Genomic DNA, 20,534 nt, shown 5'->3' on the forward strand with positions numbered 1-20,534 from the left:
CTTCTAGAAGTGTGGAAAAGGTCAGTGTGGTGGTGCAGGTCTTTAATCCTAGAGAGGCAGAGGACGGACGAATGGGTACTCTGTGTTGGAGGCCAGTCTAGTTTACATAGTGAGTGCCGGGCCAGCTTGGGCTTTAGTAAAAGTATCCTTGGAGCACCTTCTGTCCAAAGCCCTCCATTCTAAAATGGGACCTTCCTGTGTTGTACAGGCTCCTTCTAGAAACATCGGCGAGTGTCCCAGCACCTGTTCACACTGGTTCTGAAACTCCAGCTGCACTTAACTGTTGTGCACACTCCCAGGAATTCTGTAATAGAATCGCTTTGCGGAAAGACACCTGAAATGCTGGTGATTGGAGCTCAGATCTAATAGGGTTTTTCATTTTGTTTTGTTCTTTTTGAGAAAAAGAAAGCCCAGACTGGTGTTGAAGACTCATTAGAATAGCCTCCTCGGGCCAAATTTCCCACCTCTTTCTGCCAGAGCTTGTGTTGCTGCTCATAATGGAGGGAATAAATGACTGTCATAGAATGCTTACTGCTGGGGAGGCCAACTGAAGGGACCTCAGATTCTGTGCAAAAAGAGTAGATGAAGGAGAGAGGCTGCCAGGAGCTGCGGGGAGGGCGGTGTTTGCAGAAGCCAAACGGAAGGGAGATCCGTCAGGCAGTGGGATCCTGGCTTCTAGACCACTGTAGTTTATGCCTGAGCTTCTCCAGGAAGAATGAGCACTGGCTCATCCAACACTGATGAAGCCTCATCAGCAAGTGCCTGACCACTGGAAGTCAACATGGAACCTGTGCCCGAGAGGATTACAGCCCTGGCTACGGATGGATGGGGTGCTCAGCAAAGATGTGTTGTGTTCTTTTTTTTTTTTTAATATAAGATCTTTATTGACAGATAATTCACACAGTATACAATTTTCCTGTTTGCACAGTTTGATAGACTTTAGTCCAGCATTCTCATAGGCCCATGGCCCATCACCACTTCCTGTTTTAGAACATCGTGTTGCATTCTTTCATGTTGCATTTGTTTAACTCTGTGAAGCCGTGTTACTGTGCCTGTCTAAACAACTGACAGCCTAATAAAGAGCTAAACAGCCAATAGCAAGGCAGGAGAAAGGCTAGGTGGGGCTGGCAGGCAGAGGGGATAAATGGGAGCAATCTGTGAGGAGAACAGTGCAAGAGAACAAGGGGAGGAGGATGCTAGGGGCCAGCCACTCAGCCACCCAGCCAGCCAGGAAGAGTGAAGGTATGACATACAGAAGTAGGCAAAGGAAAAAGCCCAGAGGCAAAAGGGATGATTTAAAGTTAAGAAAAGCTGGCAAGAAAAACAAGCCAAGCTAAGGCCAGGCATTCAGAAGTAACAATAAGATTCGATGTATATTCACTTGGGAGCTGGGTGGCAGCCCCCCCCCCCAGAAAAAGTAGAGTCAAAGAGCAAAGGACAAAACAAACAACACCACCTGACATTTTGTATGTAGTGGATGCTTACACTTTGACCTTTTACTACAGAGTATTGGGAGGAGAAAGAACCGTGAAGAATTTACAAGTTGACACACAACTTGTCTTCACGAGTAAACATTTTAATAACTAGTGTGTGCGAACATGGGCAGGTTTTGTCTTCCAATCATTTGGTTTTGACCTCATGGAAGTTTTACTGACCAAATGGAATGAGGGTGTGTTGCTGATAACATCTCTCATTGAACTAGACTTCAATCTGTCAAAGATTTTTTAAAATACTTTACTTATTTACCAAAGCATTAGAAGAGGCTTTTGAATTACAGCTTGTACTTGTAAAACTGAAGTTGAGATAATAAATTATTGACAATATCCTTGTTTTTAATGTAAAAATGTCATTTTGTTTAAATATTAATAATCTTACTTCCAGTGAAATGTAATGAAAGTTTAATTATTTTCATATACGGAAGCTAACCATATTGACTATTGCACTATGGTAAGTATCAAGACAGTGCACTTATCACTTAATATACTTTATTAAAAAGCAAACATGGACTCCCAGGTTATTTGAAACATAACCTAGAAGTATTACCTTTAGAGGGATACAATCCAATCTGAAATAATTTGATGATGCCTTGATATACTATTTAATAAGTTTTAGTGATAGAATTACAAATGATTTTCTTTTTCTGATCTTTATTTTTCCAGGCAATGTGTATTTAAAATCTTCACTTTGAATCTGAAGAGTAAGAAGCATTCTCATGCTCACATGATTGTATGACACTCTTTTGAAAATAATGAAGTGCCTCTATGAGGCTAGAAAATTATAAATGAAATTATTATTTCACATCTACCTAAATAAATGTATTTGATATACAGAAGCAAATGTAGCAAGTGGGTTTATATTATTAAGTAGTTTTTTTATCATTAAATGTATACTTTTGCCTATATATCTTTGGCTAATAATGATGGCAAATTTTGATGTTATACTATAAGAAAAGTGATAATGTTGAAAACTTGCATAATAATAAATGGCAAATAAGGAAGAAACAGAGGCTGGAGAAATTTTCTGGTTTTTTTCCCCCGAGGATTCCAGCACCTACACGGCAGCTCACACCTTTTTTTGAGAGGAGAGGGTTTATTTTGCTTACACTTCCACATCACAGTTCATCATTGGAGGAAGACAGGACAGGAATCAAATAGGGCAGGAACCTGGAGGCAGGAGCTGATGTGGAGGCCATGGAGGGGTGCTGCTTACTGGCTTGTTCCCCACGGCTTGCACAGCCTGCTTTCTTGACAAACCTAAGACACAATGGGCCGGGCCCTCCCCCACCAATCACTAATTAAGAAAATGCCCCACAGGCTTGCCTACAGCCTGATCTTTATGGAGGTATTCTCTCAATTAAGGATCTCTCCACTCTGATGACTCTAGCTTATATCATCAGCTAGTACAGTCAGTCAGGCAGACAGACAGATGGCCATTTCCTCCTCATGTAGCCCAGTCTAGCACGGACCTTTTTATGTCAGCTCAGACCTTCTATAACAGTAGATTCCAGGGGATTCAGTGCCTTCATTTGGCCTTGGTGGGCACTGCATACACATGGTGCACAGACAGACATGCAGTCAAAACACCATAAACATACAAATCAACAATAATACCATTTTTAAAAGGAATGCATGAATTCTTCCAGAATTTTAGTTTTCTAAATTTTTAAATAAAATATTGTTAAATGAATATCCTAAAATGATACAATGGTTTTGATTTCCCCCATTAAGTATAAGACTTCTACTTATAAAGATCATATTATATGTTTTGTTATATCTTTCAGATTTTATTCTGTGTACCAATATATATTATGATTTAGATTAGAATTCTATGATAAAATATGTTTGCTTCCATTTTAATTTTCTAAGAACTAATTCTTAGAATTCCTAGAAACCTGGTTTAGTATCTAAAGAGTATATGATTTGGTAAGTTTAAATATGCTTTTTATCTCCTCCCCTTTTTAATTTAAATTAGTCAGAATATTTATCACAATGTAATCATCAGTTCATGCATATTAATTCTGTAATGCTTATTGTAATTCTGAACTGAAGGCTACAGACTTTTTTTGTTTGTTTGTTTTTCAAGACAAGGTTTCTCTCTGTATAGCTTTGAGCCTTTCCTGGAACTCACTTGGTAGACCAGGCTAGCCTCAAACTCATAGAGATCCACCTGCCTCTGCATCCCGAGTGCTGGGATTACAGGTGTGCACTACCATGCTGGCCATTCTTTTTTTCTTTCTGTCTTTCTTTCTTTCTTTTTTTTTTTTTTTTGGTTTTTTGAGACAGGGTTTCACTGTGTAGCTTTGCACCTTTCCTGGATCTTGCTCTGTAGACCAGGCTGGCCTCGAACTCACAAAGATCTGCCTGCCTCTGCCTCCTGAGTGCTGGGACTAAAGACGTGCGCCACCATCACCCAGCCATTCTTTTTTTTTTTTTAATTGATAATAAATTCTTTTTCATACACTATATTCTGATTATGGGATTATCCAAGATCTTCACCACCTCCCTCCCATCAGAATCCATACCTTTTCTGTCTTTTATTAGAAAGCAAACAGGCATCCAAAGAATGATAATGGAATAAAATAAGATAAAGCAAAAAAAAAAAAAACAACAATTATTTTAGGATAAAATAAACAGAAGGAAAAAAGCCAAAGAAAAAGCATGAAGAAAAATATAGACAAGGAGACAAACACATTTATACCCAAAGGAATCCCATAAAAACACGAACACTGAAGCCATGTGAACATATGCAAAGGATCTGTAAGGTTAAAAAAAAAAGCTGTGACAAAACTTTATGAGACAAAGAACCTCCAAGACACCACTGAGGTCATCTGCTGTTGGCCATCTTCTTCTGGGCATGGGGGCTTTGCTTAAGAGTGGTTTGTATCCCCATGAGACTGTTGGAGAGAACTAAGTTTTCATTTGTGAGTGGTTATCACTTGGAGATAGCTTGGGTTAGGGTCGGAGACATGTGTCCACTTACCCTCTCAGCACTAGGACATCTTCCCAGGCCTGTGAAGGCCCTGTGCATGGTGCCACAGTCTCTATGAATTCACCTGTGTGACTGTCCTCTTGTGTTTAGAGAGTCTTGTTTCTTTGGTGTCCTCTTTGCCCAAATCACTTGTCAGCTGTCATTTTCCTGAAATTTTATAAGAGTTTTGAAATAAAGTTTCTCTCAAAAATCCCAAATGTCTGCTGAGTGTGGTAGCTGGTGTCTCTAACCCTAGATTTTGGGAGGCTTTAAAAAAACAAGAGGGTTGTAAGTTGTGGGTCAGTGTGTGTTGCATAGTGATTTTGAGGTTAGCCTGAGTTGGCCCCTGACTAAAAATAAAAATTCAATACAGTTAAGTACAGCTAGGGAAGTTTTATCCCATCAAAGTAAAGATTATAGATTATATACTAACATTAAACAATGTACCTCACAACAGTGCACTTCACCCTTTGAAAGCTTCAGTTAAAAGCATTCTTGTAGGCCCTGTCACATAGCAATGTGCAGTGAAGACCAGAGCTTTCCTTTATGATACTGGGAAAGATACAGTTTGTTAATTTATGCTCAAACTTGATATGATCAATTTAAAGTAAAATACAGTAATATTTCTACCAGTTGTCTGCTAATAAAGGCCTTGAAATTATTATAAGCTCAAAAATATTTCATAAAGTTAATTCATTAGAGTTAATGCTTACTTCACTGAAAATATTTTAACCAGAAAACTGATGACTCATGTCTGACTCTAGTTAGCAGGGTGATGCAAGTCTCCTAAAGTGAGTTTGGAAGTATTTATCGATATTTTATTCTTTCATATGTTAGATCCTGACTGCAGTACCCCTCCTTCTCTCTTCCTGGTCTCATCACCCCTCCCCCAAATCCACTCTTCATTTCCCTTCAGAAAAGGGAGACCTCCCAGGGACATCAGCCAAACATGGTACATCAAGTTTGATACTACTACGCAACCCTCCCCCTACGCCACCCTCGCCTCATATTAAGATTGGACAAGGCAACCCAGTAGGAGGAAAAGAGTAGTTGGAAGATTTCCTGTGTCCTGGCCTGCTGGAGGTCGGGACAAATCTCTCCCACTTGCGACCCCCAAGTAAACACACAGAGGCTTATATTAATTATAACTGCATGGCCGTAGCTCAAGCCTTTTGCTAGCTAGCTCTTATTTCTTAAGTTAGGCCCATAACTATTAATCTACATATCACCACATGTTCTGTGGTTTTTACCTGCGTCCCATTACATACTGCTCCTTGGGCAGCTCGCTGGCGTCTCCCTCTGCCTTCTTCCTGTCTCTCTCTTTGAATTTCCCGCCTGCCTCTAAGCTGCCTTGCCATAGGCCAAACGGCTTTATTTATCAACCAATCAGAGAAACACATATTCGCAGCCTACAGAAAGACATTCCCCCATCCGAATAGGGTCCTAAAAGCTGGCGAAAGAGTCAGAGACATCCCCTGCTCTCGTTGTTAGGAGTCTCAAAAGAAGACCAAGCTACACAACTGTAACATCTATGCAGAGAGCCTAAGTCAGACCCATGCAGGCTCCCTGATTGGGGATTCAGTCTCTGTGAGCCTCTATGACCCCTGATTAGTTGATTCTGTGTGTTTATTTGTGGTGTTCGTGACCCCTCTGGCTCCTACATCCTTCCTCCCCATCTTCCACAGGATTCCCTAAGTGCCTTCTCATGTTTGGCTGTGGGTCTCTGCATCTGTTTCCTTCAATTGCTGGATGAAGCCTCTCTGATGATTATGCAAGGCTTTGGTGTACAAGGATAGGGATCATTTATCATTTCATTGACCTTTTTTTGGTTAGTCATGTTTGTTTTTATTCTAGGTCTGTGGGCTATTTGGCCTCTGGTTTCTAGGCCTCTAAGCAGTATCAAGGGTTTGCTCCCTCTTGTGGCATGGGTCTCAAGCTAGATCAGTCTTTGATTGGCCATTCCTACAAGTTCTGTATTACCTTTAGCTCATTATATCTCCCTGCCTCCCCAACCCCCCAGAGCTGAACCCAGGGCCTTGCACTTGCTAGGCAAGCGCTCTACCACTTAGCTAAATCCCCAACCCCGAGCTCATCACATCTTATAAGCAAGACAAATTGTAGGTTGCAGGCTTTGTGGCTGGGCTGGGGTCCCAGTCCTTCCACTGGAAGCCTTGCCTGGTTACAGGAGATGGCTGGGTCGGGATCCTTATCCCCATTACTAGAAGTATTAGCTAGGGTCACCCTTATATTCCTGGGAGTTTCCAGTGTACTGGTTTTCTTGTCACTGAAATGCCCCCAATTCCAGTCGTCCCTCCCAGTACTTTCTCCCCCCACACCACCCCCCATTCCTCCTGTTCCCATCCCCACCCACCCCTAGCATACCCTCAGAATCTATTCTATTTCCCCTTCTCAGAGAGATCCATGCTCCTGCCTTGAGCCCTCCTTGTTACTTAGCCTCTCTGGGTCTGTGGATTGTGTCACGGTTATCCTTTAATTTACAGCTAATGTCCACTTAGAAGTGAGTACATACCATGTTTGTCTTTCTGGCTCTGGGCTGGTGAGATGGCTCAGCCACTAAAGGCTAGGCTCACAACTAAAAATATGAGAGTTTGGAAGTATTTATACTCTATGTTTTAGAAATGTTTATGGATAATTATTACTAATTATACTTTGAATACTAGCAGACTACATCTATGAAAGTATAGGCTACTAGGCTTTTCTATCGGATTTTTTTTTTTTTGAGCTGAGGATAGAACCCAGGGCCTTGAGCTTGCTAGGCAAGTGCTCTACCACTGAGCTAAATCCCAACCCTATATTTCATTTCTTATGATAATTTTTAGATTTGTTTGTTCTTATTTTTATGAATAATTGAGAGAGAAATTGTTTTTTCTTTTTTTGTTTTTTTGAGACAGGGTTTCTCTGTGTAGCTTTGTGCCTTTCCTGGAACTCACTTGGTAGCCCAGGCTGGCCTCAAACTCACAGAGATCCACCTGGCTCTGCCTCCCGAGTGCTGGGATTAAAGGCATGTGCCACCACTGCCCAGCATAAATCAATCTTAAAAAAAAAAAGGAAACTCCTCACTGAAATGCCCAGCAATTTGCCTTTGATTCCAGAACTCATACAATTTTTTCATACAGTTTCCTCGTTATATTTTCTTTCTTTTACTTAGTATTAATGCATTTACTATCAATATTTTAAAATCATAATTAATACTTTTAATAACTGTGCTAATAAATTTCTGTCAACACAAACCCAGACATATCTGGGAAGAGGGAATGTTAGTTAAAAAAATGTCTCTGTAAGATTTGATTACTGACTAATATGGATGGACCCAGCTCACTGTGGACAGTGGCACTGCTGGGCAAGCTGGTCCTGGGTTGTATAAGAAAGTAAGTTAAGCAAACTCTGAGGAGCAAGGCAGTAAGAAGGATTCCTCCGTGGATTCTGTTGTCGTTCCTGTTTCTGTGTCCCTGCCCTTGACATCTGTGAGGGACTGTTAGCCTGAGAGTTCTAAGCTATAAAACACTTCCCTTCCCAAGTTGTTCTTGGTCACGATGTTTATCAAAACAAAAAGAACCTAGCCATGGAAGTACCTTAGTTTCTTTTCTAACTTTACAGTGATTAAAAATAAAAGTTCAGAAATAACACTTCATAGGTGATGAGACTGTGTGAACTGCTGAGACATGAGCTATCTGAATGTGCCTTAGAGAGCAGACAGTCTGATTCATAATTTTATTATATAACTCATATTGGCTTTGTCACCCACTTGATAACCATCATACTGATACATCTCCTAAAAATTCAACAGAAAAAAATTCACATTCAGTTCTATCAGGTACTTTGGGTTGCTTGCTTTATTAATTAAAATTTTAGTCACTTGCTGTCACGGCATAGAGATAATTACTAAGTTTAAAGTCTTATTGAAATTCCCATAGAAACACTTATTATACCCAGAAGTTGAATCATTGATACTTATGGTATATATAGAAAATGGCTATAAAGATAGCTCAAAATAATTTTGAAGTTACAATAAAGAAATAACTTCTTTAAGAGACAAATAGTTTTACCCTAATTTAAACACAATACTCTGTGTGTGTGTGTGTGTGTGTGTGTGTGTGTGTGTGTGTGTGTGTGTGTGTACATATACCTGCAGGGGTATGTATTAACCAATAGGGTGCTGCATTATATAAATTTTACATACTTTAATGTTTCTGTGTACTAATTAAAAACAGTCCCAAGTAGAACATCTACAAGACAACTGTTGTGCCTAAGGTTCAAGGAACACTGTTGAAAAGAGGGCAGACAGGCTGTAGGAGCCAAAGAAACAGGGAATTGGCTGTGATGCTGTGTCTCCTGGTAATTTCGGTAGTTACACTCATAAAGTTTCACCAACGTGACTACATCTATGCAAAGCCACTCAATCCCTGTGCCTAATTTTTTAACCTATAAAAGAGAGATTACTTTAATGATAATCCCTAAGTGCCTTTTCAACTTTAACATGCTTTATATTTATCTGACTACAAAAAGGTAAGTGAGTCAGACATGGTGGCACACACTTTTAATCCCAGCAGAGGCAGTCTGATCTCTGTGAGTTCAAGGCCAGCCTGGTCTCTGTAATGAGTTCCAGTCCAGCTAGAAGTACATAGTAAAACTCTGTCTCAAAAACAAAACACATAACAGAAATAAATAAGAAAGCGATGATGTTTTAAAACAGGGTATCTTTGTTGTAATACTCAGAGAAAATCTAGTGGAACCATCTCCGATCACAAAGCTGCTGGAGGTTCCAGGGAGATCAACACAGCATCAAAACACAAGGAAGCAGAAATAAATTGACAAGCAACATTTCTCAGAGACCCGTTTTTTAGTGGGACAACTGATCTGCTGGCAGAGGAACTCTGTTGAGTCTCAGCTTCATTGCTTACAACTGGGTGACAAATTAAATGTAACTTTTCTGACTCAGTATCCTCATACATAAAATGGGATTGAGACTATCTACTTGACACTATCATAAGAAGACATGAGGAAATACAGCACATTCAAGTACTATGTACTCTATACATATGAAGTCATCAAAAGCCATCACAAGTGAGTATTATGAATTATCATTTGGGAGCAATACAGAATTTGGAAAAAATAGTAAAGGAAAAATTCCAAGTAAATAAGAATGATTGAGATATTGGACAAAACTAGTAACTTCATGATTAATTTATTGTATTCCTAAAGGATCTGATTCTACTTTAGAATGCATATGACTGTACTTACATTTTCCAAGTAGGAAATAATTAAGTTATCAAAATAATTTTTAAAAAGTTATTTTTTCATTGGTTTCTAAAAGTTAAGAAAAATATCCAACCTTCTAGTACACTTGCCTTTGGATCTGGTTTAAACTCTTCTGTTTCACTAAGATAAAATAAAGAGGAATAATTTTAATGTGTATATTTAACAAATGAAGAAGCTACTGGTTAACAATGATATGCCATTCTCTACATGGAAGCAGACCTGGGACAGTGTGCTTCTAAAATTCAAAATGGAATGAAAATGATTTATGAATTACTTTTCCACACTTTTAAATTTATTATTAAATATACATAAAATTGACAACCTTTGAAAGTTGCTATGTACGGTTTTGTGTCATTAAGCATATTTTCATTGCTATGCAAACATCACCAACTCCCACTTTTAAACATGTTTTGTGCTTAAACACTAACACCCATTTGGTGCCCAATGTGAGGCATGACCACAAGGACAGAGAAATCATGCCAGCTACGAACAAACTGAGAAGACATATTTGGTAAGACACCTTGGAAGTCCTTAATGAGAGAGTTAAGTAATATTAACAGGAAAACAATTTCCCATGTTAAGGATGGGAAATATCATAATATGAGGACATTAGGACCCTGTATAATGCTACTTTAGGTGACTTGAAAACAGAAGCAGAAAATGAAAAGATATATTTCTTAACTGAGATTGACATAATATCAGTTATAATTACTATATATTATCAGCAGTCTGGTAACTCATAATTTATCCTTAATAGTCATAGTGGTTTGTTGTGGTAAATATGAGATGTGGATTGATAGCATACAAGCCTTAGAAAAACTTATAGGTGAAAATAAGAAAAATACTCAGACACAGACAGAGAAATTTATACAAGAACCCACTACACCACCACATGATGAAACTGAAGAGCAGCATCCCAAGGATGTTAGAAAATCAAACTCAGCTTACCCAGTTACTATACGAGAACTACCAGTAGATGATAATCATCCCCAAGGTTATCAAGAAGTTAAAAAGGAATCCTATAAAAATATTAGATTTGAGGAAATTTAAGGAAGTAATTGTTTCATATTGTATGCATTTACTCTATGTGAAGCAGATATTAAATTCATGGTCAGCTTGGAAAAGAATTATCCCCCAAGACTGGAAAGGTTTGGCAATAGCATATTGGGAGCTAGTTCTCAGCTACAATGGTGAACATGGTGAAAAGAGGAAGCTAGGGCTATAGAACAACAAAATAGATCTGGGAGTATTAATATTTCCCAAGATCAGTTTTGAGGTGAAGGTCAATATGCTGAGTTACAAAAGCAGCTTTAATTTGATGCTAATACCTTGTCCTTGGTGTTATGTTGTTTAGCAACTTTAAATGCTTGGGACAAGGTTGAAGAATCAGGAAAGAGGCCTGAATCATTTACTAAAATTATACAAGGCCCCAAAGAAGAATTCATTGATTTTTTTTTTTGTGAAGATCAGCTTCAGCTGTAAATAGAATAATATCAGATCCAGAAATCAGACAAATATTAATTGAATCTTTGTTCAGAATGCAAAAGGGTGATTAGACCTTTAAAGGCAAGATCAACATCAATAGATGAGTGAATTACAAATATGACTGATATTGGATCTCATGTTTATAATGTTACTCTTGTAAGAGAAATAATTTCTAAAAGTTTTAAGAAGAAATGTGAGATGTTTTAATTGTGGTAAGCAAGGTCATTTGAAAAGGGATCGTAAACAAGGCATTCCTAGAAACAATGATTATTCTGTAGATAATCCAAATAGAAGGCCTCGGCCCTCTGGTGTATGCAGAAGGTAGACAAAGGCTGGTATTATACTAATGAATTCAGATCAATAAGGGACAGGCAAGGTAACCCTTTACCATCAAAATGCCCTAAGGGGCCTCCCACAGGCCTTGATATCAAATTTGGTTTAATAATTACCTGTCATCATTGGAGAAACTCATAAACAAAACAATTAAGACTTAATACCTGTTGTTAGAAACAACACTGATCTGGATGTAATCAAGGATAGAACAGCTTCAGTAGATAAAACAAAAAAATTCAGAAGAGACAAGAAAACAAATATTTTTGGCACTCTGCTACAAATGATAAGAGATAAAACTTTAAAAAAAAACCCAAATAAATGGGGATTGGGGATTTAGCTCAGTGGTGGAGTGCTTGCCTAGCAAGCACAAGTCCCTGGGTTCAGTCCTCAGCTCCAAAAAAATAAAAATAAAAAACAAATAAATGATATTGAAATTGAAGGTTTCACAGGAGTTAGATGTAAATAGTTTCACCAAAATGTTGGCATACAAATTGGCCTTTTCAGAAGGTAAGTATTCAGCTTTATGGGTTGGAACTTGACCTCAAGTGAAACAAAGTGCAAAATGGGCAAGTGTATAGGGCCAGAAGGACAAATAGGAAAATTAAGGTCATATGTGGCTAACAGCAATGAATTTATGGGGAAGTGATTTGTTGTAGCAATGGAAAACACAGGTTAGCATTCTTCCAATCTCATAAACAAACCATAAAATAAAATATGCTTCCAAGAAAAATGTTAAAACGTGTTATCACAAAGATTCACAGACCTTTCAGGTTGTACATAATTAGGACACAACAGTTGTTGGTCTTTTAAAAGTACCAACTACCCTACCTTTAAAATAGTTAAATGACAAATCTGTGTGGGTGGAACAATGGCCTTTGACATCAGAAAAATAATAGGCACTAGAACAGCTGGTACAGGAGCAGCTAAGTGCTAAACACATTGAAGAATCAACTAGTCCTTGGAATTCTCCTGTATTGGTCATTAAAAAGAAATCTGGAAATGGAAAATGTTAACAGATTTAAGAGTCTTAAATAAGGTGATTTAGTCAAAGGACTCTTTACAGCCTGGAATTTCCTTGTCTTCTTTATTAACCTAAGGGAAAGTCTAGTTGAAAAACTGCTTTTTTGTTTTGTTTTATTTTGTTTTTTGAGACAGGGTTTCTCTGTGTAGCTTTGTGCCTTTCCTGGAACTCGTTTTGTAGACCAGGCTGGCCTCAAACTCATAGAGATCCACCTGCCTCTGCCTCCAGAGTGCTGGGATTAAAGGTGTGTACCACCACTACCTGGCTAGAAAAACTGCTTTTTTTAAAACTATACCTTTACAAGAACAGGATAAAGAAAAATGTACCTTCACAGTGCCTACATTAATGCTCAACCTATTAAAAAGTATCAGTGGAATGTTCTTGCATAAGGAATGTTAACAGTCCCTCCTGTGTCAATTATTTTTTATAACAGCCATTAGAAATAATTCATAAACATTTCCTCAATCTAAAATTTATCAATATACTGATGATAACTTACTGGTTGATTCAGAGATATATACCTTGGAAAAAACATTTGATGAAGTAAAGACAATTTTGCCTTGCTGGGGATTACAAATTGCTCCAGAAAAAATAAAAAGAGGAGATTCTACCAATTATCCTGGATATAAGATAGGTTTATCAAAAATTTGACCACAGAAATTAAAAATCAAGAGAGATCAATTACAATCTCTTAATGATTTTCAAAAATTGCTGGGAGTACTGGCTAAGGTCCACAATTGGATTAACTACTCAAGAGCTAAGTAATTTCTTTCAAACATTATAAGGTGATAAGGACTTAAATAGTTCAAAAAATTATCAGCTAAGGCTGAGAGGGGATTTTCTCTGGTAGAGAAGAAATTACAGAAGGTGCATTGGATTGCTTGGATCCAAAGCTTGATTGTATTCTGGTTATTTTACCCTCTATGCATTCTCCCACAGGAATTCTTATGCAGAGAGAATATAATATCTTAGAATAAATATTTTAGCATACAAACAGAGTAAAATGTTAAAGACTCATATATAAAATTTTTCTGAATTGATTCTTAAAAGAAGACTTTGTCAATTAGCAGAAATAGACCCAACAGAAATTATGGTACTTTGTTTGCTTGCTTGTTTGTTTGTTTGTTTGAGACAGGGTTTCTCTGTGTAGCTTTGGTGCCTGTCCTGGATCTCACTCTGTAGACCAGGCTGGCCTCGAACTCACAGAGATCCGCCTGGCTCTGACTACTGAATGCTGGGATTAAAGGCATTCGTCACCACCACCCGGCTCAGTACCTTTTACTAATGCTGAAATTACCTCATTATGGGCAGAAAATGAACATTGGCACAGAGCTTGCAGTAATTTTTTTGGAGAGATTAACAACAAATATTCCCAAGAAAGAGACATCTGTTTATAAAAAGAACTAATTGGATTACCCTCATATAGTAAAAGGGACACCAATTTCTAGATCCCCTACATTCTACACTGACGCAAATAAACCAGGAAAGGTAGGTTATAAGTCAGGAAAAATAAAGTGGCTCAAAGCCCTTATGATTCAGTTAAAAATTCAGAGCTATATGCCATCGTTATTTTGTTTTTTTTAGATATTCCTGTATCTCTTAATATAGTTACTGATTCTCAATATGCAGAAAGAGTTGTTTTACAACTCATTCCAGATTATTCAGAATTAACTTCACTATTTATTCAACAACAAGTAATCAGAAATAGAAATCACACATTGTATATAACATATATCAGATCCCATATGGGTCTACCAGGCCCTCTATAACAAAGTAATAATGAAATTGATGAGTTATTAATAGGAAATGTGCTAGAAGCCTCAGAATTTCATAAGAAACACCATGTTAATAGCAAAGATTTGAAGAAAGATTTTTTTTCTATCATTTGGCAACAAGCCAAGGAAATTATAAAGGGAATGTCTTACTTGTTCTTTTTAGAGCCAAACCCCATTACCTGAAGGAAGTAACCCAAAAGGTACCCAAAGAAATAAAACTTGGCAAAAATATGTGTTTCATTTTGCAGAGTTTGGAAAATTGAAATATGTGCACCATACCATAGATACATATTCAGAGTTTCAATGGATAACTGGTTTAATTTCTGAAAAGGCTGATTCTGTAATTACACATTTATTAGAAGTTATGGCCATCATGGGAATACCTGTACAAATTAAGACTGATAATGCTCCAGCATATGTCTCTAGTAAAACAAAACAGTTTTTTTGCATATTACAACATAAAGCATATTACAGGTATACCACATAATCCTACAGGACAAGCACATATAGATGTGCTTTTTTTTTTTTTTTAATGCTGAATGCCATTTATTGAAGGAAGGAGCAGGTTTTTGTTTTTTGTTTTTGTTTTTGTTTTTTTTTTTGAGCTGAGGATTGATCCCAGGGCCTTGCACTTGCTAGACAAGCACTCTACCACTGAGCTAAATCCCCTAATTGTGCTTTAAAAGATATACTTAATAAACAAAAAGGGGCAATAAAGACACACTGACATAGATTACACAGTGCTTTAATAACTTTTAATTTTCCAAATGCTAATGAGAAAGGAATGACAGCTGTGGAGAGACATTGGATAATAATAAAAAGCAAAACTATGGAATTAAATTAGTCTGTATATTTTAAAGATGTGTAGACCTCAGAATGGAAACAGAGACATGTGTTACATTGGGGAAGAGGTTTTGCTTTTGTCTCCACAGGAGAAGAAAAGTGATGGAAACCATCAAGACTAATAAAGATTAGATTCGAACAGGAGACCTCCTCAAATAGGAGATGTGCTAGTTCATCAGAAGGCTTGGTCATTCAATCTAAATTAACTTATAAAGACTAACAAATACCTATCATTTAGTCAGGCATGAAAAATAAAACCAAATAATGTTTTGAATGATAATTTACTAAAGGTACACTTGCTTGTGGTGATATTTTATTTGTGCTCTAACAAATAAAGCTTAACTGGGGATCAGAGGACAAAGCCAGCCACTATATTAAACATAGAGGTCAGGCAGTGACAGCACATGCCTTTAACCCTAGCATTCAGGAGGCAGAGATTCATCTAGATCTCTGTGAATTCAAGGCCACACTGGTAACAGAGCCAGGCATGGTGGCACACACCTTTAATCCTAGCACTAGTTAACTATAGAAGTCTGGAGGTTTGTACAGATAGACAGGAAGTGATAGAGCTGGGCAAAAAGAGGAAGTGATGTAGCTGGGCAAAGAGGAAGAAAGATAGCAGGACATAGAAAGGTATATAAGGCGTGAGTATATAGGAAGTAGGTCTCTTAGGCTGAGGATTTCCTAGTGGTAAGAACTTGTGGATGGCTTGTTATATTCCTCTGATCTTTCAGCTTTCGCCCCTATATCTGGCTCCAGGTTTTCTATTAATAAGACTGCTTAGCAATTCGTGTTACACTTGACTTACTGGCATGAAATGAAAAATGGGTCTTAAAACACATGTCTTAATTCCATGTTAGAATGTTAGACTGTAGTTTGCTACATGGCCCATGCCATCTTGGACATCAGCTTTTGTGTTTTCTTCTTAAATAAAAAGGATATTTTTGTTGTTTGGTATTAAAAACACAGTTAAGAGATTGAAAATGTTTTAAGTAAATTCAAAGGATTGCTACAGTTCAAACTTGTTTTATAAATCTCTAAAAGTTGGAGTGATTTGGAGTTAAGATAAAATATTTGAGCAGAGCAGTGGTAGCCCATGCCTTTAATCCCAGCATAGATTGGTGAATCTCTATAAATGAGTTGTTTTCTAAATTCTAGAGTTACAATGACTAAGGTCATGATGACAGATGCCTTTGATCTCACCATGCAGGGAAAAAACTCCTATACAGCTCCTAATTGGTATGTTTCCACACTAGAGAAAGCACAAACCATGTTTCCAGAATATTATAGAATCTCTGCGAGGTTGCTAGAAAGGCATCTGATTTCCAATGGGAACAGGAACAAAGAGCAGCTTTTGCAGCCGTAAGCTCTTCTGCATGCTGCAACCCTGACCGATATTAAACCAGTTGATAATCTAATTATGGACATCATATTTATTGGTGAATCGGCAACTGGGCAATCTTCATAAAGCAAAAATGAGTCCACCAACTTTTTCCTGTTGGCTTCTAATGCACACACTTTCCACATAAGGAGAATAAATATATTGTTTGAAAGATGTTTGACAAATCTGGACATTTTTATGAGGTATGGAAAAACCTTATACTCAGTCATTGCTAACCACCCTATGGTCATAATGATGCCATTACAATGATGAATTGGGTCCATTTGAAGCCACAGACCTTCACAGGCTTAGCTATGTAAGGAAATTTTTTACAGGGGAACTGGTACCTATCTGAATTGCTTTACGACCAGAATATGGTAGCAAAAGGGTCTGTGCCTTCCCACACTGAGGAAGTAGTTCAGTTGCCCATAATCCCCATCCTTAAACCTATCACTCCTCCCCCAAAAGAGGCATCTATTGAACTGTGGGGACCAAGAGAATGATCACATTTGGCTAACACATAGTTTACTGACAGTTTGCAATCACTGATGGACCCAGAACTATTGGAAAGTGGCAGCCTATAGACCAGGTATGGAATGACCAACACCGAGGAAGGAACCACAAAATCATTGCAGCACTATTATTGGCTATAAGACAAACAACCAGGAAAGCAAAAGGAAAATCTCCATCTTCTCCAATTCATGGTGTATGTGCAATGGTATAGCTATATGGTCAGCAAATGGAAAACCACTAACTCTCAGATAAATGACAAAGATATCTGTCATAGGAGGCATGAATGGAAATGGTATAACATGGAAAAACTTAGCAAAGACATCAAATTTTATGATGCTCATACAGGCAAGATAGCCAAAACGTCTAAAAATAATGAAAAAGTGGACAATTTGGCATCATGTTTAATTAAGTCTAGAATATTAAAATTAGACAGGGAACAATTTAGAATAAATCAGCAAGAATGATAGATTACACATTTGAAAAACTTAAAAATTTATCCCTAAATAATAGGGGGAAATGGAGAACCAAATTAAAACAGGACAACCCTATGACAATAACTATTACAAGAAATCCATAGCCAGGTGGTGATTCACACCTTTAATCCCAGCACTTGGAAGGGAGAGGCAGGCACATAAGAATTACAGTGATTCGGCCTACAAAAGGCAGGCTGAAATTCAAAGTGAATGTTCTTTGTGGTCTAAAAATAAATACACTTAAACATTGAATTTATATATAAAGAAAAGAGGGAATTTATGCATATTAATCTACACATACTGAGGTATATTTAGTTTCAAAATTTCAAAATAATTGTTTAAATTGAAAGATAGTGCTTTTTCTGTTGCCAAAATAATTTTTCCCTAGGAAAGATAGAACCTGCAAAAACAAAGTACTCCCAGCATTTGGGTTGGGGTAGGGTTTTGATTTTATCTTTTCAGGAGAATAAAAGCATCCAAATAAGGAATCCAGAGACCACTGGATAAGTGAAACATCTAAAGAAAAAGGATGTATCATCAAGAGAAAATGTTCCAAGAAAAAGAATAAATTTGGCCAAGTGGTATCGCCTACTTCCAGCTGACTGGCCTGAAATCCCAGCTCAGAGTCCCAGAGTAGTGACCCAAAGATAAGCTTTGGACTATAAACTGCTCAGGACATTCAAACTTCTGAGTTCTTATCATACTGACACAAACATTTTACAGAACTTTGAACTCAAAAATGCTTAATTCTAAGACTGCCAAATACAACCTAGCTGGACATTGTGGAAAGTTTGACACATATAGCTTCATTATATGCCTTAGGAACTCCCTGAAACTTGTAAAGTTGTATTTTATTTTTGAGTCTTAGTAAGTCTTTGTCTAAAAGAGAATGTTATACTTTGGAAGAAACAACCAAACATCACCAGCCTTTGTAGTAAGTTCCAGGTTGTCCAGGGCTAAGCAGTGACCTAGTCTCTAACTCAACAATCAATCAATAACTAATTAACTTATTTTATTATCAGCCTTAAGACTAAATTCAGTGATTTTTAGAGTCATACTGGAAAAAAATGAAGTATTTATTTTCCAGAGAATATAGTTTTTATACTTGGGTCAGTGCCATGACACAAAGTACATCCATAAAAACAGAAATCCCACAAAAATGCACACATTCAATATGAGGAATTTGAGTAGAACCCCCATGTGCCAGGAATGAGTTCCATTTTATTGAACTGCTGACCAAAGGGGTACAATAGAACCCCTCAAATACCACAGGCTATTGATCAGTCTGTGGGTTACCCTCTACAGTTTGACAGGACATGCTATTGCTCTAGACATCACATACTTACGTCTTCAAACATGGAGAAATAGAGCTGGTACCTAACTAGACGCTTCACCCCTAGCGACTAGCTTTCATGGTATAGGAAGGCAGTTTGCATGCTGCCGGAGGAAGAAAGTAGTTATCAATATCATCCAGCTATAAACCCTGAAAACTGCAACAGTGACCTGATGCAAGAGATACAGTCAGGGTAGTGGCACAAAGGTTATGGCAGTAACTAACCAATTTTTGGTTGGATATAAATCCAATCAAATGAGGTAGAACCCTATCTGACATTGCTCATGTGGCTAATGACCTGAGACTAGAGAGATCATTGGCCTGTGGGAAAATGAGTTACTATTATTCTGATAAAGGAATACAACAATAAAATGATTTCTCATGACATATTGCTATAGCCATAATTCAGTGACTCATTCATCCCTCACCAGAGAATGATCTTCTTGGCAATTAACACAGAGATCTACAACCAGAAAATGTTCAGAATCTAATAGACTTTGTAGCACTCACCCTGAAAATGGATGTCTTTAGCAAATCTCTACCCTTAGGACCCAGGTATCTCTGAAGAAGAGGAGATGGAAAGACTATTAAGAGCCACAGGTGGTAGATGGTTGCAAGGCAATGTGTCCTCTAGACACAACACAGCACGTCTGTTATACATATGGATTCATATCATACTCCAGGGCAGGCCTCATACCCAGGAGTAATTGGCCTACAAAAACTGAACTTTATGTATTTTTGCATGCCTTTTGTTGTTTTTTTGTTTTGTTTTGTCTTATAGTTTCCTTGCTGTTTCTTTGTTTTGATATTTTTCTTTTTTTTTAATGTTCTCTCCCTTTATTCATAAAATTGTAAAGAGACCATGTCATAAGATCCAGCTGAAAGGTCTCATCTCCATGAGTCCCATGATTTGAAGCATGCTCCAAAGTAGAGTGTCCGTCTGTGCTTGACAGGAAGGTCTCCTTTTCTCTAAACCACAGATTCTGTGTCCTGAAACTTGCATCCAATAATTGTGCCTATGATGTCGTGGCCAAGAAGGGATTCTTAAAAAAAAAGGAAGAGTAAACACAGCGGCAGCTTCCTGACGATTCTTTGTTCCACTAAGAGGGCACCACACTGTTCCTTTAGCAGCATCTCCATTAGTCTAAGTCCCTTCTGGCTCCATGTCTCAAGAAGGTGCTAGCAAAAGTTTCCAAAATGCAGTTGAGAAATCCAGCCCCTGTAATCAAAATTCTGCCTCTTTGAATAAACTCTGTCCAATTTGGATTTTCCACACTTTCCTGGAAGACAGACTCTTCCCTCATGGATGCATACTGTGTCCCCGTGAGACGTATAGCCATGTTCCTTTCCTGAAGACTGAACCATGATTCCTCATCTATCTGGACTTGAGGACCTTTAAAATACTCACCTTTCTTAAAATAAAATTTCTGGACCCACATTCTGACAGATAGCAATCCTCTTTCTATAGATGACGCCTGTTGATTCATCTTTCTTTTCTTCCACATTTTTTACAGAGATGACATTTTTATCCATGGGGTTGGGATACTGTTGGAAGAAGCAGGCGACCACCTGATCGAAGAGGTACTGGAACACCTGGTGAACATCCATGTCGCGAATCTTCCTCCAGGAC

General features: G+C 37.8%; 1 pseudogene; it reads right to left on the reverse strand.

Annotated features, from left to right (window-relative positions):
• Positions 1-19,328: 19,328 nt before the first annotated feature.
• On the reverse strand, positions 19,329-20,512 carry LOC118571643 (annotated as a pseudogene).
• Between the last annotated feature and the right edge of the window lie 22 nt (positions 20,513-20,534).

This window comes from Onychomys torridus, chromosome 1, assembly GCF_903995425.1.
Source record: "Onychomys torridus chromosome 1, mOncTor1.1, whole genome shotgun sequence".
Taxonomy (NCBI): domain Eukaryota; kingdom Metazoa; phylum Chordata; class Mammalia; order Rodentia; family Cricetidae; genus Onychomys; species Onychomys torridus.